Here is a 12,973-nt window from a genome sequence, read left to right as displayed (position 1 = left end):
TCCTTCCTTCCTTCCTTCCTTTCTTTCTTTCTTTCTTTCTTTCTTTCTTTCTTTCTTTCTTTCTTTCTTTCCCTCTCTTCCTCCCTCCCTCCCTCTCTCTCTTTCTTTCTCATTTACTGCCACACAAGAGGCATATGAAATTCCAAGTCCTGGGTCAAATTGGAGCTGCATCTGTGGAGCTGCATAACACAGACATGGCAACACTGGATCTGAGCTGAACATGTGATCTACTCTTCAGCTTGCAGCAATGTCAGATCCTTAACCCAGTGAGCATGGCAAAGGACTGCATCATCAAAGAAATTATGTTGATGCATCATTCCAATGAAACACAACAGGAACTCCTGTTTGCTTTTATAATTAATGCTTTTTGTCCTATCTACAAAGTCTTTGACACTGCTCACAAAGACTTTCTTTTTCTTCTTGAAATCTTGTTTGTTTTCATATGTTAAATTTATATATATGTCATTGAATTAATATTTTTATATGGAGTAAAGTGAGGATTGATTCTTATCTTTTTCCCAGGTTTATACAGTTTTTCCAGTATAAATTCTTTAAAAAGTGTTCTGTTCCCACTAAATTAACTAGACACTTCCGTCACTCACAAATTGACAATATATGTGCACTCTATTTATAGAGTGTATTTTGTTTTATTGATTTATTAGTATATCCTTACACCATTTTCACAATATCTTTATCAAAATAATTTTCAAAATCATTAGACTCATTATTATTAGTGGCTTTTCATGCATTCTTTGAAAATTTCTATTTTCATCATGATGTTTAGATATAGACAATTATATTATGTGATAAATTCATTTGAGTAATAAAAATAAAAAAAGAATTATATTTATTTCTTTTCAACCTCTATGTTTTTGTCTTTTTAAAATCTGTTTTATTGTACTTAACTAAACATCAAAAAGAACACTGCCTAGGAGTAATAATCAGGTATCTTTGGCTTGATCCTTAAAAAAATCATATTTGGAATAAAATTTTCACCATTAATTAAGACATTAAATGTAGGTTACTTATAGATGGTCTCTATTATGTTGATGAAGTCCTTTTCTCTTCCTTGTTTGGTGAGAGCTTGCAGTTAAATCCTGGATTTAGTTTGATAATAATTTGTTTAAATATTTTTCTTTAATTTTCTTAAAATATAGTTTTTTTCTTATATTAGCTTATGATTTTTGTATCTTCATAATTCTATCCTCATACATTAATTTATGAAGGGTTCCTGAGCCTTTTACTTTATAGCAATAGAATTGGGAACCTTTCTCTATTATTTTTGTTATAACTCACAATGAAGTTATCTAGCCATAAAATTTTGCATGTAGGATATTTTTAACTTGCAATTTAACTTATATAGCAAATATGAGGTTATTCAACATATATATCCTTCTCAAACAGATAATAGAGAAATCTTGCAAGATTCATTGCATTTCTGAAGAGGAGTAACTGCAGAATTGTGTCTGCTCCTTCAGCTATAGAGAGAAGTCCTAAGAGTCTCCCTGGCAAAGGGAGGGACTGAAGGAGCAGCTGCTGAAATTGCCAGCTTCAGTAAATAATCCTTAGAGATACGTGGTAGCAGGATAGGTCCCAGGAGCCACTACAGTCCCTGCAGGATATAAAAGCAATTCTCTGAACTGTGAATCACTGCTACCTTCCTCACAGACTCAATCCCTTGCAGCCTCCCAGCCCCAGAAGAGGTAGTTTGATACTACTGCTCCCAACTAAGTATTGTGTTCTGATAAAATGACTGAAAAAAATTCAACTTTTAAAAATTGACCAAGCTTTTATCTGAGACTGAAGATGTTATCTCTCCTGGAAAATGTTCCATGCACACTTAAGAAAGTATATTCTGCTGCTTTGAGTTGGAAAGTTTTATATATATTAGTTAATTCTATTTGGTCTAGTGTGTCATTTAAGGTCTGTGTTTTCTTGTTGATTTTCTGTCTGGATGGCCTGTCCATTGCTGTGAGTGGGTTGCTAAAGTCCCACACTATTATTTTTTGCTGCAAATTTCATCTTTTATGGCCATACACATATAGTTGGTTATATCAAAATGTACTTGGAAACACAAAACAAAAATTATAATGAAAGTCTCCAGTTGCATCTATGTTGCTGCAAATGGCATTATTTTGTTGTTTTTTATGGCTGAGTAGTATTCCATTGTGTATATATACCACATCTTCCTAATCCAATCATCTGTTGATGGACATTTAGGTTGTTTCCCAGAGACTCTCATGCCGAGTGAAGTAAGTCATAAAGAGAAAGACAAATACCATATGATATCACTTATATCTGGAATCTATTTTTTTTGGGTTTTCGTTTGTTTGTTTGTTTTTTGCTTTGATTTTTAGGGCTGCAGCCATGGCATATGGAACTTCCCAGGCTAGGGGTCAAATTGTGGCTACAGCTGCCAGCCCACACCACAGCCATATAAATGCAGGATGTGAGCCATATCTGCAGGCTATACCACAGCTCATGGCAATGCTGGATCCTTAACCCCCTGAGAAAGTCTGGGGATTGAACCCACATCCTCATGGATCCTAGTCAGGTTTGTTAACTGCTGAGCCACAAAGGGAACTCTGGAATCTAATATATGGCACAAATGAATCTTTCCACAGAAAAGAAAATCATGGAATTGGTGAATAGACTTGTGGTTTCCAAGGGGGAGGGAGAGGGAGTAGGATGGATTGGGAGTTTGGGGCTAATATATGCAGAGAATTTGAGTTTTGACAACAAAAATGCCCGTACCTTGAGGTGGATCAATATGGACATTTTAGAATTTATCAGGATCTGATTCCTTACTTATAAAGCCAAGATTGGAGTAATCTTGTGGTTGCCAAGGGGAAGGGAGAGGGAGTGGATGGATTGGGAGCTTGTGGTTAATAGATGAAGACCATTGCTTTAGAATGGATTAACAATGAGATCATGTTGTTTAGCACTGGGAACTATGTCTAGTTACATATGATGGAGCCTGAAGATGTGAGAAAAAATAATGTATACATGTATGTGTAACTGGGTCACCATTCTGTACAGTAGAAAATTGACAGAACACTGAAAACCAGCTATAATGGAAAAAGAGAAAAATAATTCTATTAAAAAATTGTAATTGAAACACATATAAAAGAGGAAAATAAATACAAAAATCAAACTAAAATGGCCTATAAATCACAAGAGAAAAGAGGAAGAGACAAAAAATAGACCCAAGATAAAAATCCAAAAAATTAAGTAAATGGCAATAAGTATGTATTTATTGATAATTACACTGAATGTAAATGGATTAAATATTCCAGCTAAAATATACAGACTGAATCAATACAAAACAAAATCATATATATTCTGTTTACAAGAGACCCACTTCAGATCTAAGGACACATACACACTTAAAGTGAGGGTATGGAAGAAAATATTACATGCAAATGGAAATAGAGAAAAGCAGACGTATCAATTCTCATATCAGAAAAAAACAGATTTTAAAAGAAAAGTCATGAGATCCAAATAAAAATATTACATTATAATTAAAGGAATTACAAGAAGAAAATATAACAATTATAAATACATATGCACCCAATATAAGAGCACTGCAATATATATGGATACTGCTTATAGCCATAAATCATTTTGTCTAAACATAATAATGAAACTAGAAATCAAGTACAAAGAAAAAAACAGCAAAAAACAAAAACTCCTTGTAGCTAAACAATATGCTACTAAAAAAACCAATAGATCTTTTAAGAAATCAAAGAGAAAATTAAAAGATACCTAGAGACAAATGACAATAGAGATACAATAATCCAAAACAAATGGGACACAGCAAAAGCAGTTCTGAGAGGGAAGTTTATAGCAACACAATTTTATCCCAGAAAAGAAGAAAAACTCAAGCAACCTAGCCTTACATCTAAAATATCTAGGGAAGGAAGAACAAAGTCCAGAATTAGTAAAAAGAAAGAAATCATAAAAATTAGAAAAGAAATTAATGACCTAGTGGTAAATAAAACAATAGGAAAGACCAATGAAACAAAAAGTTGGTTCTTTGAAAAGATCAACAAAATGTATAAACCATTAGCCAGAATCGTCAAGAAAAAAGGGAGAGGGTTCAAGTCAAATTAGAAATGAAAAATAAGAATCTACTTCTGACAGCACAGAAATACAAATAGAACAAAATATTTTAAAATTCATGTGGTAACAATAAAGACCCCAAATAGCCAAAGTAAATTTAAAAGAAAAAACAGCAGACTTGGAGGAATCAGGCTCCCTGACTTCAGACTATGCTAGAAAGCCACAGTCATCACAGCCAGTATGGCACTAAGACAAAAATAGAAATAGAGATCAATGGAGCAGGATAGAAAGCCCAGAAATAATCCCAAACATGTATAGTCAATTAATCTATGGCAAAAGCAGCAAGAATATATGGTTCAGGAAAAGAGTCTCTTCAATAAATGGTGCTAGGAAAACTGGAAAGCTACTTGTAAAAGAATGAAATTAGAACATTCTCTAACACAATTCACAAAAACAATCTCAAAATGGATTCAAGACATAAATGTAAGGCCAAATACTATAAAACTCCTAGAGGAAAACATAGGTAGAATGCTCTTTGACATAAATCACAGCAACATCTTGTTTGACCTACCTCCTAGAATGATGACAATAAAGACACAAAGAAACCAATGGGACCTAATTAAACTCAAAAACTTTTGCACAGCAAAGGCAACCATTAAAAAAATGAAAAGACAACCCATAGAATGAGAGAAAATCTTTTCAAAAGATTAAACACGCAAGTGCCTAATATCCAAAATATGGAAACAACATATACGACTCAACCACAAAAAACAAAACAACCTTATCAAAATCAGCAAAATACCTTGAGAAATATTTATCCAAAGAAGACATATGGATGGTTAGCAGACACAGGAAAAAATGCTCAACATCATTAAATATTAGAGAAATGTAAATCAAAACTACAACAAGATACAACCTAACACTAGTTAGAATGGTTATCATTCAAGCCAACAAACAAATGTTATATCAACTATATAACAAATGGTTATATCAAGTGAACAAACAACACACATTGTAGAGTGTATGGAAAAAAAGGAACCCTGCTTCACTTTGGTTGGGAATTTAAATTGGTACAACCACTAGGGAAAAAGTACAAAGACATCTCAGAAAACTAAATATAGAAGTATGATCTAGCAATCCCACTCCTGAGTATTTATCCAGACAAAAGAAAATACATGCACCCATATGTTCATTGCAGCACTATTCACAAGAGCCATGCTATGGAAACAACTCAAATGACCATTGACATTTGGATTAAGAATGTATTAAGATGTATTCCATATATACAATGGAATATTATTCTGCCATAAAAACAACAAAATAATGCCATTTGCAGCAACATAGATGGAACTAGAAAATCTAATACTAAGTGAGTCAGAAAGATAAAGACAAACACCATATGATTATCACTAATATGGGAGTCTAAAATATGGCACAGATGACCTATCTACAAAAGAGAAATAGATCAGAGACATGGAGATTAGACTTCTGTTTGCCAGGGTGGGTGGGTAGAGAGAAGAGGGCAGAGAGTTTGGGGTTAGTAGAAGCAAACTATTACATTTAGAGTGGATAGGTAGTGGGATCCTACTGTACAGCACAGGAACCCGTGCCCAGTCTCTTGAGTTAGAACATAATGGTAGATAGTATTAAAAAAAAAGGATATATGCATATGTGTGGCTGGGTCAATTTTATGTACAACAGAAATTGAAAGAATATTGTAAATCAACTATAATAAGGAAGTAAAAGTCCAAAATTAAAAAATTTAAAAAAGATTCATTGCATTTTTTATTGCATTTTTTTAGGAAGTCATCATTTTCTAACACTCCACAAATAAGGTAAAATCAATAGTATTATATATCTTATTACATATCTTTTTAACTTTTTCTTTTGAAAATTGTTGTGATATTAAATGTGTAATATTATAATAATATTTAAATAATATTTGTCATGTTTGAAAATTTTAAGTGGACAAAAATTAGAGTGGTATTAGTTATATATAAAACTTTATTTTGGAATAAAATAAAACAGGGTGGTATATCAATTAGGTTGTTATTAGTTATATATTAAACTTTTTATTTCAACTATGGTAGTATTAGTTATACATAAAACTTTTTGATTCTGTAATTATAATTAAAATAGAATTTGAAAAAAATTAGGAAATTAATGTACTGTTTTAATTTTAATATGTCACATATTTAGGAAAATGAATATTACTTAAATTTTTCCTTTATTTCTATTAATTTCCTGTAGCAGCTATAAAAAATTACCACAAATTCAGTGGCTTAAAACAACAAAAATTTATTATCTTAGAATTCTGTAAGTCAAAAGTCTGATGGATTAAAATCTTTGGGGATTTAAATAATGGTATAAACAGGGCTGAATAACCATCTGGAGATTCTATGAAGAATCTCTTTCCCTGTTTTTCTGGCTTCCAGAGGCTACTTGCTTCTTTGTGGCCTCCTTCCTCAATCTTCATGGATAGCAATATTGGTTCAAGTCCTCATGCTACCCATTTATGACTCTTTCTTCCTAGTTTTCTCTTCTACTTTTAAAGAACATTGTGAGTACATAGGGCTAACTTGGTAATCCAGGACTGAAAACACTTCAAATATGTTATAAATTTGAATATGTATGAATATGTCTATTTCTATTATGTTTCCATGGTTTACTAATAATTGCTAGTGTAAAGAACAGAGATGACTCAATAGACTCTTATTTAAGATTATTTTCTTCATAACTTTCACATTTCTTTACCTCCCCACTCTAAAATTCTGCATATTCATAATGCTGTTAGCATTCTGACTCCATTGTTTCCTTTCATTCTTCCTTCTCAAGTTCCATGACAGCGAAAAAAAAAAAAACAGCAGAGTCACTTAACTTCTTCAGTTTTCTGCTATCATATCTGTGGACATGTGAATATTATAAAAAAATACCTCTGAATCAATGAGGTTAAAGCAAGAAACATAGAATGCATTCATATTAATAACAAAGAAAATTAAATTAATTGAATAATTGTAAATAGAATATAAAGAAGCCAAAAGTAACCCATGACACACACTTGGGGTGTGAAGAAAAATGGAAATAAAGGAATATTTATTCATGCAGTTAGGCCTAAAGAGGCCGGATGACATAGAAATTTTGGACATGGGCACATATGGAAGTAGAAAGGACCACCTGATAAAAACTCAAGAATATGACTTTCAGCACAGAATCACAGCCAGTTCTCAGTAGGTGAGAAACCAAGAAAATTGATACTCTCACTTTACTCTCTACCTTCTCTTCAACTTCCTGCAGGTGCTCACCAACTCCAACACTTAATAGTATGTGGCCTGGGCAATTTTCTTAAGCTCTTTGAGAACTTAAGTTCTCTATAATAAGTTTAGTATGAGTTTTATATATTTGAAAATCATTAAAACTATTTGGATCTCATAAGAGTTCAATAATCACAAGTCAAAATTATTATTAAAATATTACTTGATTGTTGATAGGGTGAAATTAATTAAAAACAGAATAATATAATTGGCTTGATATGGCATCACATTGAAAAGAGGAGAGATAAATAATTAAAACTAAGTTAATTTACTTAACATTGAATAGTTAATATATGTCAGGAACTTTCTTATTCATGGCAAATCATCTATGGTGTCAGGTGCAACTTCAAGTTAAAATTCGAGATGGTATATATAGAATTGAATTTTGAACAAAAGCAGTTAAACTGCAATGTAAAATAATCAATTTTCTATTTTCTAAGATAGCTACAGAAGCAGTTTATTTGATGACTATAATGAAGAAGAGAATAACTTGAAAAAATAAATTAGCAAAATATATGACAGTCAAATTACATTCCCCCTCTACTAAGAAGACAAGCATTGCCTATCACCAGAAGAAGAGAATAACTTGAAAAAATAAATTAGCAAAATATATGACAGTCAAATTACATTCCCCCTCTACTAAGAAGACAAGCATTGCCTATCACCAATCTGAGAAGCAACATCTGAACCAAAGCATCAGAAGCAGACTTGTGGTTGTCCAGGGGGAGGGGGAGGGAGTGGGAGGGATTGGGAGCTTGGGTCAATGGATGCAAACTATTGATCTTGGAACAGATTTACAATGAGATCCTGCTGTGTAGCACTGAGCACTATGTCTAGATACTTACAACTCAGCACGACAATGGGAGAAAAAATTATGTATACATGTATGTGTAACTGGGCTCCGATGCTGTACAGTGGGAAAAAAAAGTGTGTTGGAGGAAATAACAGTTATATATATATAAATATATATATAAATATATATCAGAAATAAATTTTTGTTTTTAAATTTATTTCCTTTTCTTTGTTATTACTATTATTTTTAATAGTTATTTCCCAGATACAATTTTTTTCTACTGTACAGCATGGTGACCCAGTTACACATACATATACACATTCTATTTTCACATTTTATCATGCTCCATCATAAGTGACTAGACAGAGTTCCCAGTGCTTCACAGCAGGAACTCATTGTTAATCCATTCCAAAAGCAATAGTTTGCATCCATTAACCCCAAGCTCCCAATCCATCCCACTCTCTCTCCCACCCCCAGGCAACCACAAGTCTATTCTCCAAGTCCATGATTTTCTTGTCTGTGGAAACATTCATTTGCACTGTATATTAAATACCAGATATGAGTGCTATCATATGGTATTTGTCTTTCTCTTTCTGAATTACTTCACTCAGTATGGGAGTTCCATCCATGTTGTTGCAAATGGCATTACTTCATTCTTTTTTTATGGCTGAGTAGTATTACTGTGTTGGGGAAATTACAATAAAAAAATTTAAAAATAATATAAATATACTATCCTACTTAGAAATCAGAGTTATAGAGAAACCCTCCCTTTTACAGACTATCCCTCCTTGTTTCACTCACTGAATGCTTTCTTAGAAAAGTCATGTATCCCTTAAAGAATGTTTCTTCATCTGCAAATGCCCTATAAAACAACTAACAATATTTAATCCTTCAAACTGTCAAAATCTCTAATGATTAAAAACTAATATAAAACAGAGACTCTTTATCCCTGGTATTATTGATATTTTGAGAAGAATTTGTGGAAAAAAGTAAACCCAGCAGCATGATATCTAAATGTCTGCTGAAGTTGGCAAATCTGTTGAAACTTGACTTTCTGACCAAAGTATATTTTATGCTCTGGCTACTTGTGACATATTTTTCATCTGCTGATGATGCCCCAGTATTTAGAAGGTAAGGTCATTGTACACACACACACACACACACACACACACACACACATATGTCAAAATTGTCTTTGCTGACTTGAGAGGTTTTGTAGGATATTTTATAATGAAGCTGCCCTATTAAAACTGAAAAGTTAAAGGTAAAATGTAATAGTTTGTCACAATTATGTTTCATATTGGCAGATGGTCTGAACTTTCTGTTTGATAACTAGACATATAAATTTCTGTTCTTAAAGCTTTGCAGCCAATTTAAGGGCTCATTTATTTCACTGACAGCAAGATGTATGTGCAGCCTGGCATACCGGATGTCTGGGGCCAAAATTGGCACTTTGTTGCTTGCTCCTATCACAGGGAATAAATAGTAGCAATTTTTCAGCATAGGCATAAAAGCACAAGGTGTTTAGCAAATAAATGAGCATAAGATGACCCATGGTGTCCTGAAAATTCATGAATAATAAAATGATCGATAGATTGTTAGCAGAGGGCTACTGCACAGGATAATTTGTAACCAGTGAAGCTTTGCAGGATAATTTATAACTTTTGAAGATTTAATGACTTCATCAATTTGTACCTATTTTTTAAACCCAATATAATCTGCTGAATAACACTTCCAGCTGTGATTTCCTTGTAAGGAAATATCTTAAACACCTATATGTTTAGGTTTTTAAATTTTAGGATGCTCTATTTAGATTTCTTGATTGTTTTATACAATTCAGAATATACTGAGGAAAAAATTTTAGTGTTTGGATATTTTGTTTAATCAGCCAGTTTTATGAAAAGAAACTTGGTACACATAACTTTTTATATAGTTTGACACTATTATTTCAGGGGCATATCATTTCACTTTTAGGTTTTTCAGTTTAAATCCATGTAATGACAAAAATTAGTTTTTTCATCAAAATGTCATAGAAAAAATATTAAAACAAATTTAAAAATCTATGAACTTTCTTATACTCCAAGTAGTTGAAGAATATTTTCAAATGATTCTTTTTAAACAAATAATAAACAATGCTTAAACTTTAGGTATTTGTTCTCTCATCAAAGAAAAATAATTTATTTAAAATTCCAGAATATATCTACACATTTTTCTCTTCCAATATTATATCTATTAATTTGCTTAGATTCTTTTTAGATTATGCCTAGATTATGGTTTTATGATGCTGTTCTTTTTTCTGAAGTTTCTGCCACTTGAAATTAAGAAATGTCTATCATTGTCTCATATTTAGACTGATGAAATGTTTTATAGATAGATGAACAATGTTTAGGTTTTCTCATTAACGTAGAATTCGTTCATTGAAAATGGTCTAGTTATCCCCCAAAACCAAACACATGTCTTGTTGATATCTGAACAAGTTAGTTAGAAAGCTGAATGATTCATGCACTATTCAGAAGTATGTGAATATAAAACAAGAAAATTATTTTTATCTAGGATATATAACAATTCAAAAGGAAGTATTATAGTTATACAATTAAAATGTGGTGTGTTTGTGTGTTTATTTTATAAGTAAAATATTTGGATTTTAGTTAACAATATTATGACAACTTTGGTAAATTTATTTGATATTTATTTTTATTATTAATTTTATTTATTGTAATTAAACAGAAGGCATATTTGCCCACAATGTATTCTCTTTGAAGATTATTTTTATTTCACCATAATATATTTATTTTCAACATAAAAATCATATCATTTATCTTTAATAACTATTTTCTTTCATTAAATAGAATCAGAATGGCAAATAAAGCTAAATAGCTACAAATTTTAATCGTTATATGTTATTAATATACATATAAATACTAATACTCAGAAGAAGAAGTCTTACAATCATTGTGAATATGAAATGACTTAGGAACTATTATTTTACCTATTATTACTTATTGTTTTACATATTAAATATTTTATTAGCTCCACATGACCTTGCCATATATAAATCAATGCCACAGGTTCATACATCAGCTAATTGAGCTAATAAGTAAAAGCAACTTTTTGATAGTCCTAGGTCTATTAAATGAAATAATAAAATTTGTACATATGTATCGATATTGTATGTTCTTCCCAAAATACCACAAGTTCCCCAAGATCTACATGAAAGAAAGAAACACTCATTTTCAGTGTTTTTTTTTAATGGTGTGTTTAAACAATACATAACTTAAAAAATTTAAATAATATTTGAAAATTTGTCTTGATTTACTTTTTTTTTTTTTAGCTTCACACCTGCAGCATATGGAGGTTCCTAGGTTATGGGTCTAATCAGAGCTACAGCTGCCAGCCTACACCACAGCCACAGCAATGCGAGATCCAAGCCACATCTGTGACACCACAGCTCACCGCAATGCCAGATCCTTAACCCACTGAGCAAGGCCAGGGATGGAACCCACAACCTCTTGGATACTAGTCAGGTTCATTTCCACTGCATCACAATAGGAACTCCTTGATTTACTTTTCACACTTATTTTTCATTATGCTTTTCTTTACCTTGGTCAAACATACTATGCATTTTACATAACTTTTGAAATGCTGCTTTCACTTATACTATTGTCTGATATAAAGAAAAGAAGATAAGAATTAAAGTAGTTTGATAGTCTTATGTCCCTGCTGTTTAATTCCATGGGTGAAATTGGCACTGGTGAATAACATATAGTGGACGTGATAGATCTAAAATACTGTAATTGTAACTTCCATGATAGGAAGTGATTACCAAATGAGGACTAGAGCATCCAAAAATAATTGTGTTACAAAGACTATTAACAAATTCCTAAAACAGAGGGAGAAAGAAAGGGAGAGGGAGAATGAGAGAGAAAGAGGTAAAACAATGCCAAGAAGCAATTCATTTCAAATTGAGTTAGAAAATTAATAAAGCAGAATCAAATTGAGTAATCCTAGATTGTTTTTAAAAGTTTATTGTATCAATTCCCCAAAAATTACACGCTATAAATAGGGCTGGCCAGAAAGCAATTTTATTTGTTATTTTTTTGTTATTTATTTATTTATTTATTTATTTATTTTTCTTTCAAATATTTTATTTTATTTTATTTTATTTTATTTTATTTTATCTTATTTTATTTTATTTTATTTTATTTTATTTTATTTTATATTCCCACCATACAACAAGGAGATCAAGTTATCCTTACATGAATACATTACAATTACATTTTTTCCCCACCCTTTGTTCTGTTGCAACATGAGTATATACACATAGTTCTCAATGCTACTCAGCAGGATCTCCTTGTAAATCTATTCTGATTTGTGTCTGATAAGCCCAAGCTCCTGATCCCTCCCACTCCCTCCCTCTTTCATCAGGCAGCCACAAGTCTCTTCTCAAAGTCCATGATTTTCTTTTCTGAGGAGATGTTCATTTGTGTTGGATATTAGATTCCAGTTATAAGTGATATCATATGGTATTTGTCTTTGTCTTTCTCACTTATTTCACTCAGCATGAGAGTCTCTAGTTCCATCCATGTTGTTGCAAATGGCATCATGTCATTCTTTTTATGGCTGAGTAGTATTCCATTGTGTATATATACACCGCTTCTTCCTAATCCAATCATCTGTTGATGCACATTTGGGTTGTTTCCATGTCCTGGCTATTGTGAATAGGGCTGCAATGAACATGCGGGTGCATGTGTCTCTTCTAAGGAGAGTTTTGTCCGGATATATGCCCAAGAGTGGGATTGTGAGGTCA

This window comes from Sus scrofa, chromosome 11 (assembly GCF_054392235.1).
Source record: "Sus scrofa isolate SSC_HxYL_T2T_F1_AM1 chromosome 11, Sscrofa_HxYL_maternal_Yorkshire_Landrace_v2.0, whole genome shotgun sequence".
NCBI classification, from domain to species: domain Eukaryota; kingdom Metazoa; phylum Chordata; class Mammalia; order Artiodactyla; family Suidae; genus Sus; species Sus scrofa.
The sequence above is the reverse complement of the archived record's forward strand: the minus strand, read 5'-3'. Positions refer to the sequence as shown.